Consider the following 9,177-nt stretch of genomic DNA (forward strand, 5'->3'; position numbering starts at 1 on the left):
TGTAGAGGAAGGGTGGAAATGAGGATGTAAGGAGTTTCTCAAAGAGCATAGGGCCCAACGCAGTCCCTTTTATCTCATCCCAAATCGATTTTATTTCTTCTCCTTTTTTTGTTTTTGTTGGATTCATCAGTTCTATTTTTTTCATTCAGATTTTGGTCTTTTAACCCAATTTTAATGTTCGAAAGCAAAATGGCCATTTTTCTTATTTTGTTTGACATTGATGCTAGTTGCTTTGACTTTTTTTTTCTCTATCCCATACATCAAACCCATGTGTGTTTATTGACACGTGTACACTTTAAATTACTTTAAATTCCCAGTGTGTTCACACATTTTGTAATAATCTCCCCAAACCATCCAAATTCCATCCAGTGTTTACATCTGACATCCATTCTTACGTCTCCATTCCGTGATTTCATCCATGTTTTCTGCATTGTGGAAATCACAGGGCCCTAGTATGAGCCTGTACAATGGGAGCCATGATACAAGTCCCCACATCATACTGCTGTCCCTAACTAGTGTAGACTGGGAACCAGGCGAATTCACAAATGCTAATGTATATACTATATGCCAGAACAAATGTAAAACATAAGCTCGCAGATTCGTCTGATTACCAGGCTATAACTAGTGCTGTATTAGAATTGATCTAAAAGAAATCAGCATCTGCAAGAAAAATACTGATATGTCAGAACTCCTTCACAGGTGGTAAAGAAGCAATTACAGAACATTACCAATTGAATGAGTAACAAACTGACGTGCAGGCTGTTAACCTGTTAAGATAGTACAGCAGAGACCTAGCCTGCTTGTCATAAGGACTGACTTGGCTGGCTCTCCAGTTTTAATTTGTATATTTATCCAAATTAAAACTGGAGGGCCAGCCAGTACATGAGATGCATGTTAGCTCAAAGGACTGCATGTGAATGCATCTAACACCTCCATCCAACATGTTCCTGTGGAGCTGGCTAATCTACCAAACAGCAGATGGCAATGGAAACACAGAAAAGAGGCCCTGGCAGGGACTGACCAACTGACTAAGTTTATAGCTGGCTGGCTGAGCGCTGGCTTACTTACATGTTGTCTGACAGACTGGCTCTGTCATTGAATGACTGACTGACAAGCTAATTATGTAGTTGGCCAGCTGATGACCAGCTTGCTCAGTGGTTGTCTGACTGAAAGGCACTGATGGACCAAATGCGTCGGACTGACTCAGAAGTGGACTGAGGACTGAGTGCCAGTTGACCAGCTCAGTTCATGTCAAGTCACCAGTGAATATGCCATTCAATGCTTTTGTAAAGAGATGCAAAATACCTTTTGAAAATGGGCACATTAACACTGGAGCCACAAAAAGAAGCAACATCAGCATCAGTGAGCCAAAAACTCTAAATAAAATGCGTAAAACCAACAGTTGGGTGGGTCGGAGTCTGCGGCTGGATGTGATATCATGCTGAATAAGGGCACTGCTCGCTCATTTTCAACAGCTTGCTTCTCAAGTGTTCCAGCCTCTTGCACCTCCCTGTGGCAAACTGTAATTTGTAAATGGAGCACCTTCTCTACTTGTAGCTGCTAATAGCCTTCAGGGGGGATTTTCAAGATCAACATTTTTCTTTTTGGTCAACACCATGTCTCAAAAAAGCCTCTTTTGCAACACTGTTATATCAGTCTCACAAACAAGAGGCTACAGATCAGCTCAACGGGTAGGAGACCTAATAATATGGATAAAACACTTTTTGTCAAAGTCTAGAAAGAACACAAGCCTTTATTTACAACTAAAATAGATTTTAAAAATTGATTACTGGACATAGTTTTTGTATTTGTTAAAGTGAGGAATGACAATCTCTTGACATTTTTCCAATTCGTCCCAAGGGCTGGCATCTAGCCAGCAGTGATAGTTTGTTTGACTGAGCTCAATTATTGACTGGTCAGCTTTCTTCACGATGGAAAGCACAGAAGGTTTCTTTACTGGGCAAGGAAGCAACACTATTTTTCTCATTAGTAAATCAGCATTTCAAAATCTCAGCTGTGAAATTTGTAGTTGTGATTTGAAGAAATTACAGGAAAACGCTGCAAACGTATTACAATTTTTTTGTATTACTACAAATTAAAGCTAGTTTTTTTTAAATGTCAACCCAAACATAACAATCATGACAGCTAACATTATCAAATAATAATGATAAAAGTGTGTGTGTGAGAGAGAGAGAGTGTGTGTGTGTGTGTGTAATGCTGGCATAAGCCGTCACCCATTTTACAGGAAATAAAGGGATCACTGGTTTTTCATTATGACTCCCTCAAGCAATGTCATCAGACCACAACAGTCAACAGACGCTTGTTAGCATTATTTCAAAGCTCACTTATTGCAAAAAAACAAGGAAATGATCCGTGTTTAAACAGAATATTAATTCCTCTATCCCGTTCCCCTTCTTCTGTACATAAGCATCCTCTGCAGAACACAGCGGACGTCTTTGCTTTCTGAATATCAGTCATTCATTGGTGACATATCATTAGAACCTAAAAACGTCAAGATATGATTGAATAAGGACTGTTATGAAATTACGGCTTGTTGCTAAATTTCGCGTGCCAAGCCGCTCATCGGAGTTGTCCACGAGGAATTTAGGTCACACGGTCTGTTCTGACAGTGGCTAATTTCGTGCCTTAATGACAACTCCTGCGAACTAAATGAGAAAAAAAATGACATGCGAATACTTTTAACAAAGAATAGCATTAACAGATTAGTGTGATCTTTACGTTAACGAATAGCTACATATCTAAAACGGTGACAAAGTGCAGGGTCTATGGGAAGGAAATAACATGCCCATAAACCAAAACGGGGCCACCAGAGCGACGCTTATGTAACGGTGGCGCTGTTTACCAAAGTGTCGCCCGATATCCCACCTGAAACAAAACTCTCCGGACAGAAATTGCACCTTGTCTTACCTTGTGTTGCCTCACCGGAGGTGGTGTTTATGTCAAACCCAACGAAAGACTCATTTCCTCCCTGTTTTGCGGTGGAGAAAGGCTGCCAGCAGGGTGGATCGTTATAGCCGGGGCAGTGGGTCTCTCTGCCTCGGTACCTGCAGCCGCACTACTTTGTTTCATAAGAGTTTGGTGTACTGCGCATGTGCCCCACTCTTAGCCGCCTCCAGCCGACCCGGCGTGAAGAACGACGTGGCCCCGCCTCTCGGCTCCCATTGGTCGGCGCGGCGTCATATGTGGACTGCAGAGTCACGTTTGGGAAGCATGGAAACACGGAAGTCCATTCATATCGTTGCGTAAACGCAGAGCGAGAAATATGGTGCGAAGGCAGAGGTACAGGCGACGTGAACAACACGGACGACGTCACCGGGGGGGGGAGGGGCTGTCGTTGTAAAAGGAGAGTCGGATGGCATGAGTTGCAGAGTCGGATAGAGAACCATATCAGGAATGGGGCGTCGCAGATATCAGAATATCAGATTTGCGATGGTTGGACATTGTCAGTGGTCTGCCGTTTACAAGACAGACACCAGTCTAATGTAGGACGGCGCGTTTTGTCAGGTGTAAAGGCAACGGACGTGTCAAGCTGTATTCACGTTTTCTGATGTTCTGTTTAAAACACTGTGTCTTGCATTCACAAATACGTAATGTAACACAAACGAGCTCCAAATGTGTGCTGTCTTAAGCGACATTTGCCGACGTATTGCCATTACAAACACCCATCCATTATCCAAACCGCTTATCCCGCTGTCGGGGTCGCGGGGATGCTGGAGCCTATCCCAGCAGTCACTGTGATGGCCCGGCGGGCTGTCCAGGGTGTCTCCCCGCCTGCCAATACAAACAATTTAAGACAAACGGCCAACACTGCAGCAGGGGGTATAGCTCAGTGGTAGAGCATTTGACTGCAGATCAAGAGGTCCCCGGTTCAAATCCGGGTGCCCCCTGATTTAAAAAAAAAATTTTTTTTTGCCCAGTGATGGCCTGGCGGCCTGTCCAGGGTGTCTCCCTGCCTGCCGCCCAATGACTGCAGGGATAGGCTCCAGCATCCTCGCGACCCTGACAGCAGGATAAGCGGGTTGGATAATGGACGGCTTACACTTTTCCTGGCTATTCAGCCGTTTCTCAGAGCAGTTCTTATCTTTTATGGCTTTATTCTTTCTTCTCTTGTTTTTCTTTTTTCCCCTTGTCTTTGTTATGGGCCCTGAGTCCGCAATAAAGTTTTGAATTGAATTGAATATATCTCCCTCTCGCCCTTTTTCGGTTGGTGTGTGCCTTCCTCAAGCGCAGGTCTTCTGCCAGAGACCTGGGAGTTTGAGGGTTCTGCGCAGTATCTAAGCTACACTCTTTTGGACAGAGACCTCCGATGTTGCTCCTGAAATCTGCTGGAGCCACTCTCCCAGTTTGGGGGGGGGGGGTCACAGCCCCTAGTGCGCCTATTACCACTGGGACTACTCTGAATTTCACCTTCCACATGCAATCTAGTTCTTCCCTCAGCCCTGGGTATTTCTCTAGCTTCTCATGCTCTTTCTTCCTGATGCTGCCGTTGCTTGGGATTACTTGCTACATTGATCACTACTGCTGTCTTCTGTTGCTTGTCGACCACCACAATGTCTGGTTCGTTGACCAGCACCTCACTCACTCACTCAAGTTGCATTTTATATATATAGTCCATGGGCCAGACGATATTTCGGTACACCCAAGGTGGCAAAACTTACTTATAATTTTTGAAAGGATCCATGTCTGTAGATGATATTTTGGTATGATAACCATTCCTGAGTGGCAGCTGTATCACAGTTATCAGCTCATGAAGTAAACCACCCGCTAAACTAAATTGCATTTTAGACGCTGGTGCATATCCTGGTTTAGCCTCATGGTCAGGACATTTTTCAATGTTCTATAATATTGTCTTTGATATCATTTTAAAGGGGACCTTCTTAGCTTTCATTTAAGCCCTGTTGTGGATATTTCTCACAAATATAGAGGTCACTTGAGCTCTTCAACCCGTCAATAACACACATCTTTCTGCAATGTTCGCCTAAACTATATACTTTCTTTTAGCCCTGTGGCATCTAGGAATATCGGGGACACAAAACACAAAAACTGGAATACTCACAGGACTGTAAAGATTCAGGAAATGTATAATATACCCATACTATTTCATTGTGTGAGGTGATTGTGAGCCTTAAATGAGAACTAGACCAAAGCCAGTTAGGTCACAAACTGGTCTCTATACATTTGTTTAAATACACAATCAAAATACATGATAAAAAGGAATACCATAGTGAGGTAATGAACTATTTTAATATTTTAAACAACATTGACATTTACATATACTTAGTCAATGATACATGTAATCCCATATCATTAGTGGGTATATGTAATGATAATGGGTAGGGTAATGGGTATATGTGAATATGGTTACATTATTGTTATCAAGCTCTGGGTAACCAAGTCCAGAATCAACATCCTGTGCATCAATAGACTACTACCACAGTAATACCATCAGAATCATCACACTGTCATTCATCAAACTGCTCGTTTCTCTCATCATCTGACTCCCCAAGTTCAAAGTCCAGTTCTGGACCATCCTGCTGTTTTTGGTTACTGCAGGTCTGTAACCTGCACATGTCTGTGCATGGAAGTCCATTTGACAGGCACATGCAGCTTGGCATTTTGCATGAATGCACACACTTGCATGTTAGCATTTCCAAGACCACATCTGGTGCAGGTGGGGAGCGCATCCAGTAAATGGCCAGCTTGCCTTCATCGTCTGTCCATCCATACTCAGTAGGGCTTGGCACCACAGGGTTAGCCTGCAGACAGCACTTCCATATTGCTGCCTGATAGTTGGCTCGTTGAACATGCATAAAGAGACAGTCTCTACATGGTGGCAGCTGGCTGGACTCAACCTCTCCCCTTTTGGTGCAGAAGAGCTGGTAACGCAGTTTGTTCACCTCAGCAGTGCTGCTATTAGCAACATACATCCGACAGGTGAACTGCTCAATTTTCTGGAACAGCTCATCACTCACATTCCATGTCTGTCCCAGTTGACTAAAAGTCTCTTGGCAGGAAGTGTGCTTTCTCACTATCTTCAGGGCATTCAGCTTCCCTCGACCAGCGAATGCACTGACAGTGTCGCAGCCTGTGAAGGCATGTAAGCCAATTAGGCTGTCACAGATGCTGTCTCCAAGTGAACTTGCCAGTTTGGTGATGTCGACAAACCGTGTGCGGTTCTGAGTCCCACACTTCTGGTAGATGGGACAGGTGATGTCCTTCTGGAAGCCAAGACAAAGCACCATGACATCAGTGTCCTCAGCTGTGATGATAACTGACTTTGAGCCCGCATTTGCTGCATGCAATGCATGCAGGAGCAGACGGGTGTCAGCTTCTTCATGTGTGGAGTGCAGTTCTGCTGCTTCCTCACACCCATCTTCTGTCAACTTGTAGCAGGTTTCCTCACAGGTCATGTACAACACCTTGCCATGCAGCATAGCTCTGTATCGTGGGAGTTTCCACTCTTCCACCAGAAACTTGATGAGACTGGTCTTGTTGGAGGAACTGCACAGAAATTTTCTCCACTGCTGGACGTGGTGTCCCCCTGCAAGATTCTTGTACTGGAGAGTGATGTCTCCACCCCGGTTCAGTCGTTCAGCATCTTTGATCGAAGTCTGGTGATAGACATCAAAAACAACATCAATCCTCCCACTCTGTGCTCCCTCATGGAGGACCTGGGTCAAGGCTGACTCTGCCACCTGTGCAAAGGTTTTGTTGTTGCCATTCATTTTTTGGACCAGGCTCATCCCATCAATGACGGAAGTAGGTGGGATTGGGATGTCTTCTGCAGGAGATACATTCTTTTCAAGCACTCTGGCAAGAACAGCCTTGTTTGTTTTTCGTAAGGACCCATCAGCATTTGCCAGTGCCCATGGTAGTGGGCCCAATGGGTAGGCAAGGACATCCTTCAGATTCACCTTCCTGCTTTCAGCCACCAGGATCATGTGACTGAAAAGGTTTCTATCTGCCTTCAGAACCACATCCTGTGCTTTCTTTCCATGAGCTTGTTTTGTGCTGACATTGGAGAATGTTTTCAGACTTTGCTTGGTCATCTTGTCGTGGAATTTCACAGGTGGTGGGTCTGCATCTAACCTTGTTTGCTGGAATGCTTGGTAGGCCTCTTCTCCTTTCTCAAGAGCTCTCAAGAGATCTATGGTCACATCAGGTGGAGCCATGTTGCCAGTGGAGAGGCTAACCAAATCAATCTCATCAGGGGACATAGGATTGAGCCAGTTATTCTCCATAAGGTCCATGAGAGACTGGACATCTGCTTCATCTCTCTTGATCCTTGGACTCTGTAGATCTGGATGAGACCATTTGCACCTGCCTTGACCTGTCAGGTCTCTCAGCTGTCTGAGGTACATGCTTCTATACTCAGCTGTGAGATAATATTTGGTCACAGCTCCTGGCTTCAAGCTGAATCCCTTTGTCCCTCCAGCTGTTTGGGTGTCTTTGTTCACCGTTTCTTCTATAGCTTGGTCAACAGGGATTCGGCCAAAGGGATTGGTGGAGCCCAGTTGGACTGAGAAGCCTCCTTCCATGAATTCTGTGTACACATCTGGGTGTGTGATGGGCAGCTCAGACATCTGGGCGTAGTAGTAGGGGAGGTAGCGTGCATAATTCATCCTGTCATAAGCAAAGCACCATGGGATCATTGCTCGAATGCTAGCCAAGTGTAGCATCCAGTCTCCCTCTCTGGATGCTCGGATGAGCCCCAACAAGATTTCAACCATGTCCAAATAGGACATCCAGAAGTTCGAGAGGCTGCCGTTTCCACCTCTAAGGAACTCACGGTAGACTTCAAATAGATCCATGATGCGTGTACAAGAGCTGTTCTCGAGGACCTCCTTCAAAGCATGTTGTGAGACTTCTTTCCCAAGGCTGTCAATGGTCTTCAGTGTCTCATTCAGGTGAACCATGTCATTCCTGTGAGTTTCTTCCAACCAGGACAGGAAACCATTCAAGGTCAGTCGCATGAGAGCCTCATACAGGAGCTTGTGTAGTCGCACTGCCCTGTTGTACTTGCGGCCATCCATAACACCAGCAATTGAGCCTTCTGCAATCATGCCAGACTCAATGCAGAGGTCTTTGAGTCCAGCATCTTGGAAACGCTTTCCTATTATTGCCAGCAGTGTGCAGATGGTGTGGAATACCCCAAGCCTAACGATGATATCATGGAACTTGTCATAGTGTTTCCATGGGATCTCGACAGCCTTCGCATACAGGGCTTGGTCAAAGACACAGACAGTCTTCCTCAGGCCTAAGCACTGCATGATGCTCAGTGACTGGTTAAGCACCTCGTTGACAGTAGACATTTGTGTTGCTGGAGCATTGATGGTAGGCAGATAGCCTATATTGACCGTCATCTCTCCTCGAGTCAGGATGTTGAAGCCTGTCCAGCTGCTGACTGACTGTTCTTCTTGTTGTGACATGCGTGCTAGGACCCAAAGAAGGTTTTTCTCTCTGGCAAGCTTAGTATTGGCTGCAGTATCGGCATCTGACTTTTTGCTTTGTGGTGGCCCTACCCGTTGTCCAGCATTGTAAGTTGGTAACATTGGTGGGGGTCCATCAATGCTTCTCTTCTTTGTTTTGGGAACAGTGGGCATGGGTTGGACAGGAAGTGGGTTGACTGGCTTTGCTTGCACAGCAATCCCATTGACTCTGTGAGATGTTCCCTCACCACTGACAGTTTCTTCAAGACGGTCGATATTGTCCCAGGCTAAAGTTGTGAATATGCCAGGATGGATGTTAGCTGGAAGGGCAATGCCACTCCCTGATGATGAGAGTTTCTGGAGACACAGGGCAGTGTTGATCTCTTCCATCTGTGAATAGGACACACTGTGACCAAGTCGGTTGAGGATGTTTATCAACTCTACATTTCCTGTCAACGATTTGACACTGAATGGCAGAACAATGTGCTTGGAAGGCTTGGTATTTCCACATGTCACTGCATATACTATGTCATGGCCAAATGACTGCAGAAGGCACTGCACTCTCTGGGATGCATGATCAGGATCATTTGAGCCTGTGAGTAGAGAGTACAGGAAGATAATGAGCAACTCTGGAATGGTAGGACATTCTGCTTCTGGTTTGACGTCAGGCGGCCAGGTTTGAGGAACATCTTGACTTTTAATGTCTGCTCTCAATTTGATGGCTGCT

General features: G+C 45.2%; 1 protein-coding gene and 1 non-coding gene across 3 annotated transcripts in view; one reads left to right on the forward strand and one right to left on the reverse strand.

The window, feature by feature from the left end:
* Positions 1-3,070, reverse strand: part of LOC130108529 (cryptochrome-1-like) — a 48,284-nt gene extending 45,214 nt beyond the window's left edge. For both annotated transcript variants that reach the window (XM_056275498.1, XM_056275499.1), the window contains exon 1: positions 2,929-3,070. The gene's annotated coding sequence lies outside the window, so the exon portion shown is untranslated. The remainder of the gene's footprint in view (positions 1-2,928) is intronic.
* Positions 3,071-3,836: 766 nt separating this feature from the next.
* Positions 3,837-3,908, forward strand: trnac-gca (transfer RNA cysteine (anticodon GCA)). The gene has a single exon. It is a non-coding gene; the product is annotated as a tRNA-Cys (tRNA).
* Positions 3,909-9,177: the final 5,269 nt, after the last annotated feature.

Source organism: Lampris incognitus, chromosome 2, assembly GCF_029633865.1.
Source record: "Lampris incognitus isolate fLamInc1 chromosome 2, fLamInc1.hap2, whole genome shotgun sequence".
Classification (NCBI taxonomy): Eukaryota; Metazoa; Chordata; class Actinopteri; order Lampriformes; family Lampridae; genus Lampris; species Lampris incognitus.